Source organism: Hemibagrus wyckioides, linkage group LG08 (assembly GCF_019097595.1).
Source record: "Hemibagrus wyckioides isolate EC202008001 linkage group LG08, SWU_Hwy_1.0, whole genome shotgun sequence".
In the NCBI taxonomy this organism is placed as follows: Eukaryota; Metazoa; Chordata; class Actinopteri; order Siluriformes; family Bagridae; genus Hemibagrus; species Hemibagrus wyckioides.
Window position 1 is genome coordinate 1,347,501 of NC_080717.1, and position 13,452 is coordinate 1,360,952.

The 13,452-nt window shown below is 37.0% G+C and overlaps 1 long non-coding RNA gene across 1 annotated transcript in view; it reads left to right on the forward strand.

Moving 5' to 3' along the window:
- The window catches only part of LOC131357415 (uncharacterized), a 14,947-nt gene extending 14,394 nt beyond the window's left edge, over positions 1-553 (forward strand). Inside the window, exon 3 of the long non-coding RNA XR_009205263.1 lies at positions 295-553. This is a non-coding gene — a long non-coding RNA (uncharacterized LOC131357415). The remainder of the gene's footprint in view (positions 1-294) is intronic.
- The last annotated feature ends 12,899 nt before the right edge of the window (positions 554-13,452 follow it).

The following is a 13,452-nucleotide window of genomic DNA, read 5'->3' on the forward strand; positions in this document are numbered from 1 at the left end:
CTGTGTGTGTGTGTGTGTATGTGTGTGTGTGTTTGTGTGTGTGTGTGATTAGAAAGGCTGGAGAGAGAAAAAGTGTGAGAAAAGTGTGTGTGTGTGTGTGTGCGTGTGTGTTAGTGTGTGTGTGTGTTAGTGTGTGTGTGTTAGTGTGTGTGTGTGTGTTCGTGTGTGTGTGTGTGTGTGTGTGCTTGTGTATGTGTGTGTGTGTTAGTGTGTGTGTGTTAGTGTGTGTGTGTGTGTGTGCCACCTGGCCCTCGTCACTTGCTCTGTTTACTCATATGTGCTATTTAAACACAGAAAGTTGGCGAAGTTGGCGCGGCTGCAGCGGGCAGCAGATGGCAGCGTGGAGGGAAGTGGAGAAAGACGGACAGAAGCGAAGGGACAGAAGTGGACGAGTTTGTCTCAGAACACTCGCTGGCTTTAAAACAACACTTCATGTTTGCTTCATTACACTAAAAATGTTAAGTGGATTTTCTGAGCTCCTCTTTCAGATTTTGAACTCACCCGTGTGTAGCTCATCGCTCTCTGAGGTTGCCAGATTTCAGTCGAAGTGTAAGAGACGGAATTTGACTCAAATTATTTACATTTTTCAAACAATATTTTTTGGAGCTTTTATAGAACTTCCTCTTCCTGAATGTTCCACTGACAGAACACATTAGCTATGGGTTTGGTGCTTGGACCCCGAAATAATATAATTAATATAATATAATATAATATAATATGATATAATATGATATAATATGATATAATATAATATAATATAATATAATATAATATAATATAATAAATTTAAAAAAAAATTTAATGTAAAGTATAAAGTAATGAATCACCTTCAAACACAAACTCTAGCATTTAAAACAAACAAAAAGATCCTGCGAGATAGAAAATACGGACCGAGGAGGAAAATGCTGTTTAATTCTTTACTTCGAAACTAAAAATTTTAATATTTTCAAGAAAAAACATACAGTGAGATATAAAGGAGGAGATCTTATGATTGTTGAAATAAATCTGGTGCATATCACCAGTACATCAGTGCATGAACTGAACTGGCTTTAATTAGCACAGTAATTAGGTTTAATTAAATAAAACGTCTTCTGCTGGTTATTCAGCGGCACAGAGAACAGACAGCACTTCATCCAGAGTGAGCTCTTATTTTATATTCTGATTTTAAATTCTTAATGAAGTCATGAGACTCTACATGGAGGTGTGTGTGAGATGGAAGAGATTTTATCAAATTCATGTTGATTTGTAGAATTAATAAAATAAAGTCAGTGATGTAAAGAAAACATGTCCACATGTGAAGGATAATCTGACCCAGCGTTTTGAATCTCTCCAAAGTTCCTGTAATTTTATTATATTTTTTTGCATAATTTATATTCTGAAATAACTCCTAATGTCCCTTATATCCATATTCTATATTCAGAGAGTCAGACAGCGGTGCTGGACTTAACACTGCCCCTCAGTCAAGTGCAAATCACACAAAATATATGCGCTTAACATCAACATCACAATCCAGTGTAAGTGAGACACGCCCTCTTTTACATAAACTCTGCCCCCATGTTTGTAACTCTCACTTAACTTCTGAACAGAGCTGAGGTCAGTCGTTACATCTGAGCTCTGAATGATCCTTTAGTATTTCAGCCCTGTGTGAAGGTATTTCATACCTGTGTCTGGTTCCTTCCCCTCAGGGTTCCTTTTATTACAGTCACACCAACAAGCGCTTTTATTTCGCCAGTTATCAAAGAATCATATGACTAAAGTCTGTGTAAAGAGTGTGTGTGTGTGTGTGAGAGAGAGAGAGAGAGAGAGAATTAACAAACATAAACCATACTATATAAATTGTATTTGATATTTATGTATATATTTAATTAATTATTTAATTCTATTTAATTTTATTTAATAATTGTATTATTACTTTTTATTGGAATTTTATTTAAAAATTAAAGTCCTAACAAATAACAAAATAAATGCAAATATTATATCATTATACATTACATTTAGCTCTAGTCAGTCATTTATTACCATTTGTTAATGTTAATAATTTATTATTTTTTGGACTTTTTCATGAATATTTTAATATTTAAAATTTTCTTTAGTTTTTTATTTTAAATGAAGGGTGTGTCCTAATCATCTATATCAGGGCAAATCCTATAAATAATTTTAAATGTAATAATATAATAATTAATATAATAATATAATACATTTAATATAATTAATAAATTAAATAAGTTCAAATAAAATTCTAAATAATTTCAATAAAATTGGAAACATTATTAAATCTAAATGCATTAAAACATTTAAATTTAAATAAATAGCATATTTTTTGTTACGTTTATTATTTTCATGAGATATTTATTATGCATTTATTTTACAATGTTTATAAAATGTTAATATGTATGAGTGTGTGTGTGTGTGTGTGTGTATGCACTGTGGCTATTCATCAAGGGTGTGTTTATAGTGGATTAACGAGCGTTCAGTGACCACGTCACACCTGACTGACCCTGTGGGGGTCACTCACCGGTCACACACACACACACACAGACGGTCAAACATGATGGAATACACTCTATCACTGTGCATAGAAAAAAGAGACAGAAAAGTGTGTGTGTGTGTGTGTGTGTGTGCTCGCATGTTTAGACAGAATAATCCCCTAAATGCATGATATCAGTAAAATAAGGACTTTCAACTTCATTCTTCACACACACTATGAGAGGCTGCTTAGTGAAGTGTGTGTGTGTGTGTGTGTGTGTGTGTGAGGGAGAGAACCTTGGTTGTAGTGTGTTTGAGCTGCTGTTAATCCTCCACTGATTACTGAGGAAAAAACAAGAGAGAAAGAGAGAGAGAGAGAGAAAGAGAGAGAGAAGGAGAAACAGAGAGATAGAAGTAAATAATTGTGTAAATGTAAAATGTTCCTTTTTTCTAACTTGTGTCCTGTACTCCATCTCACTTCTTTCATTTCAGACATCTATATTATTATGGCATGCAAATTAGCCCCGCCCCCACCCACAAGACAGCAGCTAAGCCCCACCCACTCTGCTCACTCTGTAGGCTTGCCATGAGGTGTATGTAATTTGTCTGTGACTGTAGTTTCTTTCTCAAGCAGCAGAGGGCGCTAATGATCACACAAATTGTTTACTCACACAATATAAACTACAGTGATGTTCAACTCTCTGTGTTTCAGAAAGATGTTCACCTCTGAGGAATAAATATTTTTCAGTTCTATAATACAAAACTTCACAACACTGTATAAAGTGCAGAAGTAAGAAATAAAACACTTTATTGTGCTTTAAACACTCCGTGTTGTGCTTTAGTCGGAAAATAATCAGTGACAGAGTGGTGTGATGGAGCAGCTGGTAATGTTGATTAATTTCCTCTAACAGGATGACCACTGAGTGTTTTATTCCTCTTACATAACAGCTACATTTATATATAAATATATATACTTTTATATACTTTTATAAACTTTTTATCTGTTTATCCGTTTATAATTAGATTTATTGTTCGTTAAACAAGTTAGAACTATTATTTGTTTATAGTTACAAGTTACTTCCTGTTCTTTCTTCCGTTCTAGCAGTGCTAAACATCAGTTTCCTCAACTCTCACTCTCTCTTTATTCTCTCTCTTTAACCTCTGACCGTTACAGAGCTCTGACACCGGAGACTCCTTCCACACACACTTTAGAGAAATGACAGAAACATCACAGATATCCTGAATGCTGGAGACAGGAACCCAGAACAAGCACAAATTCTGTTTTTAGCCTCTGGTAAAGAGAGTGAACTTGGGAAAGACAGATACTGAGAGATTTCCTGGCTTCAAACTTTGAGCGTCGTTCTCTAAAAACTCCCTCAGCTAGTCGACTCGCGGCTCCCGGCCCACCGCGTCCAATCAGACGAGGCCCTAGAGGTCACATGGCTCAGCAGGCTAAGCCCAAACTTGGCGTGTAGATTAGCGCGTGGCCTTAAGCCGAGTAAATCCCGAGGTAAACTCGCGCTCACACTCCGCCATGAGTGGCTTTAGCAGAAGGAGCTAATATTTGTTAGCGTGTCGCCAGAGGTGATTAAGGCAGAGGATAAACAGTAATGGCAGCGATTAGTGCTTCTCACAGCCACTTCGCATAAAGCCGCGATCCGGACGAGAGCTTATTGAAATGAAACCGATTGATGCTCGGTCAAACAATGAGTGAAACACACACACACACACACACACACACACACGGTCTGTTTCACACAGAGATGAAACAGTGGTAATATGTTAATTACTGAATATTTTATCAAGGTTTTCATGGTTTAGGATTTTTGTAACTCTGTCACTGTCGCTCTCACATCCAGGCTTTTCTTAAAGTGTAATATTCTCTGGAATATTCTCTCCTGAACTGGAACTGAAGACACTTTATATAATGCTAATCAATATAAATGAAATATGTGGGCGTGGCCTAATCTTTGAAGCTGAGATTCTACTGTGGAAGTGATGTAGAGAGTCACTTCCTGTCTGGTTTGTAGTAAACGGCTGTGGAAAGTTTTGGGGAGAACGAGGAGTTTGTTTCTATGGTAACATTAAGGAACTCTGCGCTCTGATTGGTGGATCAGGTGTTGATTAATTCTCTCTAACAGCAGCTCTGACTCTAGCGAAGGGTTACATTAATGCACTCACTCTATTGTTTCCATAGCAACAGCTGTGTACCGCTTTAAAAACATCATCTGGTGCAAACTTTCTACAATCACTATAGCTGCCTTTATTATGCATTATAAACTCTCAACACCATGCATTATAAGGGTTTATAGTGTTATGTCTCTAATATGAGAGAGATCCAGGCCTGCATTTTAAGAAATAAATCATACAGCAGAAATATTATGAAATTTTCAGTAAATGTATATTTGTAGATTTATATGGTGAGTGTAAGGGTTAAAAGTCTTCTATAAACCAAAATAATTTTTATAAATATTTATAACAAAGTAATTAACAGCTTATTAATGCATCCTAACACGTCCTGGATGTATTTATTTATTTATTTCTCTACACCTACAGCCTTCATCAGAAGTGTGAGAGATCTGGACTGTGTGATATAACACTCCTTTAATCCTCTAACACTTTCTAATCTCACACACTGAACCAGGAGAGATGGAGAAAATCAAAACATTAAAGCGTATAAAAAAATCAGGTTTATTTATTATTGGTTCTTACTGAAACTATCACATGTTTAATTTAACTGGAGCGTTAGAAATATTTTAGCATAAGATTTACTAAAATAAAAACGATCAACAAAGACGCCACCGATCCGGGACTCCATATCCGTGTCTTTATCCATATCTGTGATATTTTTCCATATCTGTATTAGTATCAGTATCGTTATAGGTATCCGTATCTGTGTCCTTATCCGTATTTGTATCTGTATCCGTGTCCTTATCCTTATACATATCTGTGTCCGTATCCGTGTCAGTGTCAGTATTGGGCTCAGAGATCAGATTTCAGAGAATACAGATCAGATTTCTGATCTTATAAAGAGTAACGGGTGAAGATTAGAATCATATTTAGCTATAAAGAGACCTGACTTATTTTTGTTTTTGTTGATTGTATTCTGTTTATATTTCATTACATGTATTTCATTATGTCAGTGATTTGTTTTGAATAAACTTTAACTTGTGTGCTTTTCAGCTGATACGCAGAGCTACAGGGTTCGGGATCAATATCGGAAAAGAGAAAGTCGTAGCGTATCGTCGCTAGTTACAGCTACACCTGTCTCTCACACTGTTAAACAAGAAAAATCACATGACCAAACAAAACGAGATCCTTCACAGATCAGCTTCTGAAATCAAACACACACACACACACACACACACACACACACACACACAAAGAAATCAGATATAAGCAGACTCATGTCTGATCTGAGGTCAGATTCAGGTTAGATTCAGATATTAGAGCAGATTTTCTTTCCTCCTCCTCCTCCTCCTCCTCCTCCTCCTCCTCGTTGTTGTTGTTGTTATTATTATTCCGCTCACAGACGCAGCACATTGCTGATTCTCAGAGCAGGTTTTCAGAAGCTGATGCATATTCATATGTTTAACGTACAGACGCCGAGCTCACGCCGAGCGCTCCAACCTGCCGCAGCGGCACGCCGACACCTCATTGGTATTGTGAGACACGTTTCTGAAATCAGCCTGCGTGTGTTCCTAATTAACGCTTTTCCCCACGGGGGAAACGACAACATGACATTCACTCAGGAAAACATGCACCGGTGCGAACGATTGGAGAAGGAATAAACAAACGAAAACTTTATAAAGTTCATCTGAGCGTCTGGCTGTATAGCAGAGGAGAAGAATTCATTATTTCACTCGCTTTAACGCTCATGAAACAATCCAACTTGGCCTGGAAACATCTCTACACCTTATAATGAGTAAAATGATTTATAAATATTCATGATTATGCAAATGAGATCCTCTTTAATGTCCTCCTGCATCATAATTCATCACCGAACTAGTCCATTATGTCATATGATGAATTGGTAAAAGTTTTTTTAATATACTTATTTAATTATTTACATTTCTAACACAATGAATGAACAATTAATTAATTATTTAATTAATTAAGATAACTAACACATTAGCATATATATTAATGTGTCATTATACAAATTAGAAAATTGTAGTTTTTTTAATGTATTTTTTTATTTAAAATTTTTTTTTTTTACATTTTATCTTAACCACAGAAATTTATTCAGAAATTACTCAAATTATTTAAAAAGTTTAAAATCTAAATGCCTTGGTGATTAATTAATATATTATATAATATATTAATATGGTGGCACGGTGACTTGGTGGTTTGCCTCACACCTCCAGCGTCCTGGGTTCGAGTCTCATTCCCACTCACTGTGTGTGTGGAGTTTGCATGTCCTCCCTGTGATTGGTGGGTTTGCTCAGGTTTCCTCCCACAGTCCAAAGACATGCTACTAGACTGATTGGAGTTTCTAAAATGACTGTAGTGTGTGATTGTGTGAGTGAATGAGTGTGTGTGTGTGTGTGTGTGCCCTGCAATGGGTTGGTACTCCGTCCAGGGTGTATCCTGCCTTGATGCCCGATGACACCTGAGGCTCCCTGTGACCAGAGGATAGATCGGATAAGCGGTACAGACAATGAAATGAAATTAAAAAATATTAATATAATATATTATACTATATTTGCATTTTTCCTTAAAAAATATGGATTATTTCTGTGTATAATATATTTAGGGGCGGACCCATGTATAATCCCGGTTTGTAACATGACCAAAGTGCCTCAATGATTTAAACCAATTAAGCAAATTATTTTTTTATTTCATTTTTTTGTGGTGAGTGTAAATGTGTGCTTTTAGAACACTGCAGATTAAACCACCATGTTAAAGTTAGACTGTGGTTGCCATGGTAATGAGACAGAGCTTTGGTTTTATAAAAGAAATTAGCATGAGTGAATATTCAAATTCGAATTTGCATATTCATACATTTATAGGTTGTGGTATTCTCTATAAGGATAAAAAAGTATTTTTTAGAAAAGTGAAAAGAAAAGAAAAAGTGTGTGTGTGTGTGAGTGTGTGTGTGTGTCAGTGTGTGTGAGTGTGTGAGTGTGTGTGTGTGTGTGAACTTAGGACATTAGGGAGTGAGCTGAGCGAGAGGCAAGTTCTCGTGAGCCGAACCCCGTTCCAGTGTGATGTATTCATTCTAAACGTCGGAGAACATTAAACATTTATCCGTATAAACAAATCGTTTGAAACGTGCGATGAGAGAAACGTCCGCTTTAACGTTTCACGTTTAACGTTTAATTTCATTCCAAACTCAAATATGTATAAAATCATCTGAATGTAGCTGCAGAGAATTTATTATAAACACACACAGACACCGTTTGCTTAATTCGACCTTTAAGGCAAACATTACAGACAGCTCTCGAGTGTGTGTGTGTGTGTGTGTGTGTGAGAGTTAAAACAGAGCAGAAAACAGAAGCCCGGTTCATCACGAGAGCTGGAGATTTACTGCCAGAGATTTAGCAGCCAAGAGCTCTTCACAATTAATGGAGCTCATCATAAACACGCTGAAGTTCTGCTCACACACACACACACACACACACACACATACGCGCACATGCATGCACACACACATGCACACACACTTGAACCCTTTTAGCATGTCGCTAAAAGCTAACATCAAGCTCTTAACACACTGTGTAAGTACCAGAAACCTAGCAACACTTCTGAGGCTGTAAACACAGGAAACAGGTAACACACACACACACAAACACACACATACATACACACACACACACACACATACACACACACACACAAACACACACATACATACACACACACACACACACACAAACACACACATACATACACACACACACACACATACACACACACACACACACACACATACATACACACACACACCCATATACACACACACACACACACACACACATAAACACACACTAGGGAACAAATGAACTAAAAATCTTCATAAATAAAACGATTTATGAATAAAAATATAACTGTATTTTAATACTCCATAACTTTATAAACTTTATTGGATCTGTTTATAAATAAATTAAAGCATTAATAAAACACAAAACTCTAAATTTTAACTCTAAAAAGACTAAATTAATAATTATAAACTTAAGAGATAGAAATACTGTTATAAATGTAAATAAATAAAACATAATATCCAAATAGATGAAGTTGACAAATAGATACACTTTAAAATATTTATAAGATAAAAATGTATATAAGTGATAATAGAATAGAATTTTTGAATATAAATTGTACTGAAACGAAATACAAATAAATGATTTAATGAAAGAAAAACATTAAAAATAAATAATGTATAAATAAATGAATAACCTGAACAAAAACACAGCACAGATATTAAGAATATTTGTACTGATATTAAAGTTAAAGAAAGTTTTTTTGTTATTTATTTACAATTTATATATAATTATTTCATTTATTTATAATTAATTTAAATAAAAAAAAAAAAATACTAAATATATTTATTTATTAATTATATAAACCTGACAGAAACACACATTTATAGACACTGTAGCTGTTAGCATTAGCATAGCGCAATACACTTGAGAGATATAATCAGACTGTGTGTGTGTGTGTGTGTGTGTGTGTGAGCAGGTCAGGCTCGAGCGCTCTCCATTAGCAGGCTGTCAGGACGTTAAATAAATAACGCTCATCAGTGAACATGCGCCAGCACACGAGTCGAGGTGACTAGCATCAGAACCGCGACTAGCCGGATTCGTTTATAAATTATTAATGAATTTCCTCTCGTCATTTTGGACACCATGAGAAAAAAAAAAAGAAATCTTGGACAGATTCGCAATTTATTCCTGAGCAGTTTGTCCATCAAACCTCCTTCTGACAGGATAATCCCAGCTAATCCGCACGCTCACTTTCGCTTGTTGGCTCTCATGCAAAGAGCGGCTCGCTAAATCCCGCTACCTGTCAGTCACAAACTCGCCGGGAGACAAACACACACACACACACACACACACACACACAGAACACTCTCCTCTTTCCAGGCACTGAGCCCGCGGCCTTAACCTCTCCGTCCCACACTTTAATCCACTATATACCTGGCAAGGCTAGCTGGCTAAAGCAGAGCCTAACGTATTGCTATCTCTCTCTCTCTCTCTCACATACACACACACACACACACAGCTGTAAAAACGGCGGTGTTTTAAGAGACAGGGACACGGAGGCTCTGACAGGAGCTAATCCGCAGTAAGAGGAGTGTTTGTGTCGGGAGGACTGACCTCCACGTCCCGTCATAAAGACAGCAGCTAAACATCTCCATGTGCGGTCTTCCTCCATCACGCCGTGACATCATTTCCTCAATTTTTAGGCCGCTGTCGCCATCCTGTTCTCACTGATTGCTCTCTTCTGCACTAAAAATGGAGCAGAATAAATTTTTTTCTCTTTCTGTATGAAAACATAAATCTCACATGAATTTGATAACTCTAAGCTCGCTGAAATGGAATGCAGACACAAACGCTGCTATCCTATTGGCTGAAATCACTGCTTACTTCACGGTCACATGACATACTACTCGAAACAATACTGACTAATTCTCCGCTAAATGTGCTAGTTAGCAAAACAAAATAAATAAATAAATAAACAGTGTTGTGCTTTTCCACATTTTGTATAGTTGCAGCCTGGAACTGAGCGACACGCTAGGGCATGTAAAGCTAATTTTAAAAGCTTCGTTAACTTCACAGCCACAGGCCTGAGAGGATGTTCCTTCTGACCTGCTGCCCTGACCTTCAGAACTTCACTCAGGGTTTAGGACTGAAATCAAAGACAATAGTGAAAAGCTTAGCATCAAGCTAGCCTGCTAACATTACGTTAGCTCTGATGTTGCTGATACAGTGATTCCTGTAGTTCTGAGTACTGAATTTGTGTAAGAACTGATATAAAGTCAGTGCTGCTTTAAACTCATTTAAACTAAGAGGAGAAGAACATTACACCGTTACACCGTTACAAGCCTCCATGTTGACGAGAAAGGAACTGGAAGCTCAGAAGATCAGAACCAGAACCAGAACTGTTCTACCAGAACTTTAACTTTACTGTGCTGTGTCTCTGCTCGTAAAACTGTTTTTATTTCCATATGTGAGCCATCTGGTTTGTGTGAATGTTCAGCTTCTCTCTCTCTCTCTCTCTGTCTCTCTCTCTGTGTGTGAAACTCCAGAGCAGATGTGTTCTCCACTTCAGCTGCAGAGATAAAGAGAGAGGAAGTGATAGATAATGAGGAGGAGGAGCTTCAGATCACGTTACGCTGATTAGAATAAACGCCACACTTAAGTTGTAATTTTTTCTTGTTTAATTTCTGCAGTTAAATAATGTTCTCAATTACACGAGCTATAAATTTCTACATTTTAAATTCTTGCACAAAAACAATTTAATAATAAATTGTGCAAATAAATAAATAAAGCTAGAACAAAACACACACACATACACACACACACACGCACACACACACGCACACACACACAATTTGATTTATAAACTGTGTTAAAACAAGATATAATTAAAATACAAATTTTTATATTAGCAATATTACACATACATAAATGTGTGTATAAAAGTAAAAAAAAAAAATAGATATTTTATATCTAATTATATACATTTTGTAATTAAATACATCACATAAATTATAAATTCTTTTAGACAGTTTATTAATAAATAAAACTACACTGAAATATAATAATAATAATAATAATAATAATAATAATAATAATACATAAAAATTATGTAAGAGAGGATTAACCGTAAATAATCGTTATAGGAGGGGGGCAAGTTGGGGGGGCATGTTGGAGGAGAGGGGCAGGTTCAGGGGGCAGGTTGGTGGGGGGGGTATTTGAGTGAAGTTGAACATGACACTATAAGATAAGGGATAAGGGCTCTTGAGTGAGTTAACGCTGGAGTTTGTACTTTAGATCTTCCTCTTTGAAGGCTTCAGGAATCCACAGTGATAACCAAAACCCCAAAATAATCAAGAACCCCGGCACGGAGAGAACCGCCGGGACCTTCTGCATTATTTTATTACGTTTTATTTAAGGCTAGTCTGTACCGTACAGTGTTAATGAGACTGAGGGACTGACCCCACCTGGTCCAAGCCGGGAGCAGGTTCAGATCCTGACCAGAATCCTACATCGGCATGAGGGTCACAAAATTCCTGCAATTCCTCTGAAATGTCACATGACCACCAACTCACACAAACCCCGCCCACTTCCACTGAAATGGACTCCGGAGATTTATTTACAAGAAAGCATTTAATTAGAGGAACACGAGAGACGTGAACGTGTTTAACTGTCTTACTCCAAACTATAAACTGGACAATAAAAGTGAGAATATTTCTGGTTTTTTTCAGTATTTTTAGGTGATTATGTCCGTAACGCTTGAAAAATTAAGACAAAAGGCCAATTTTCAGTGAAGAGGTTTGTGAAGGCGTGATGGATGAAGAGGAGTGTGGAGGCTGAGCGAACGATGCTGCTGATATTTCAGACAGGAAAGTGTTAGTGTTGGAGTCGTTCTGCTTAAACACACGCCGTAAACACATCAATCACTCCGAGCCTCTGCTTTTCAGCTCACATAAAAACAACTGTGGCTCGAGCTCTCATTTCTCAAACGCCTGATCTCCCTGATCTCCGGGGAACACGTGTGGGATTGGATTTCAAACTTGGACGTCAGCCTGTGGAGAATTTCACGTCGTATTTCACAGAGAACCTTGAGAGAAAAGCAAGACGAGATCAGACTTTTAATGAGCCAGGAAAATCATTATGCTTTGAAATAACAAACAGGTTCGAGTTTATATCGTTAAAGATCATAATGTATTGTTTATTATGTTTTAAATAAGCATGAAAAATGACTGAGGAACATCTCGACACTCTTTAGTTTAAAATGCCAGGATCTGTGAATATGAATATGCATGATTGTGATGAATATGTAAATTTGGACATGCCTCCACGTCCTCCTGGGTTCCTCACATGTAGCTACTGAGAGTTCAGGAGCATCACAGTTTCATAGCGTCAATTTCTCACCAAACATTTTGAAATATTGTGTTACCATGACAACCACTAATTAACAACATTAGCCAAATGGATCCTCAATCAACAGATTTCCATTTCCTGTTCACGTCTGCACTTCCTGGAGATCACTGACTTCCTGCAGTACTTATGAATTTGTCTAGTTTCAGAAGTAAGAATCAACAGAGCCGACCTCCATCGAAAGCAATCTCCTCTTATCATCTCGTTTATTATTAATTAGCCAAGATGAGTTCCTGGCCACGCCCTCAAACTGACATAGCTGCACTGCATTCTGGGACTTGTGTCAGTTGAGTCCAGTCTCATTGGTCTACTTTGCAACATCTCCACTTCTCCTCTATGCTGGATGTCAGGTCAATTTTTTAATCTCGCTGAATTTTTTAAGGCTTTGAGAAAAAAAGTAACCAAGGTGACAGGAAGAGCAAAAGTGCAACACAAACGTTTCAGGAGAACAGAAGAACTGAGGAGGAAAAAGACTGAATTATTAGACAGGGAACTGATTAGATGAACACAAGGCAGCTAAAACAATCACATGGAAATGAGCAGAACAACAGGCAAAGACGTTCAGACATGATCCCTCTAGTGGTGTGGAGGTGAAATGTTCACGTGACAAAGATGAAGATATTTAATGTTCGAAGGAGTTTAGCTCAGAGAATTTTATTAAGTAAAAAATAGATCTTTTTTATTTTAATAGTGTATTCATTAAAAACTTTTCCAGATCCAGTATATTCCAGTTCAGCCTCTGCTTTCCATCTTAGAAGTCTGTGTGTATTTATTGAGCCACAAATAAAATCCAACGTCAAACAAAAAGCCGTAAGAGTGGATAATCTGGCTGAGAAATGAAAGTGGATGAAAGTGGACGTTAGCGTCTGTGTCCGGT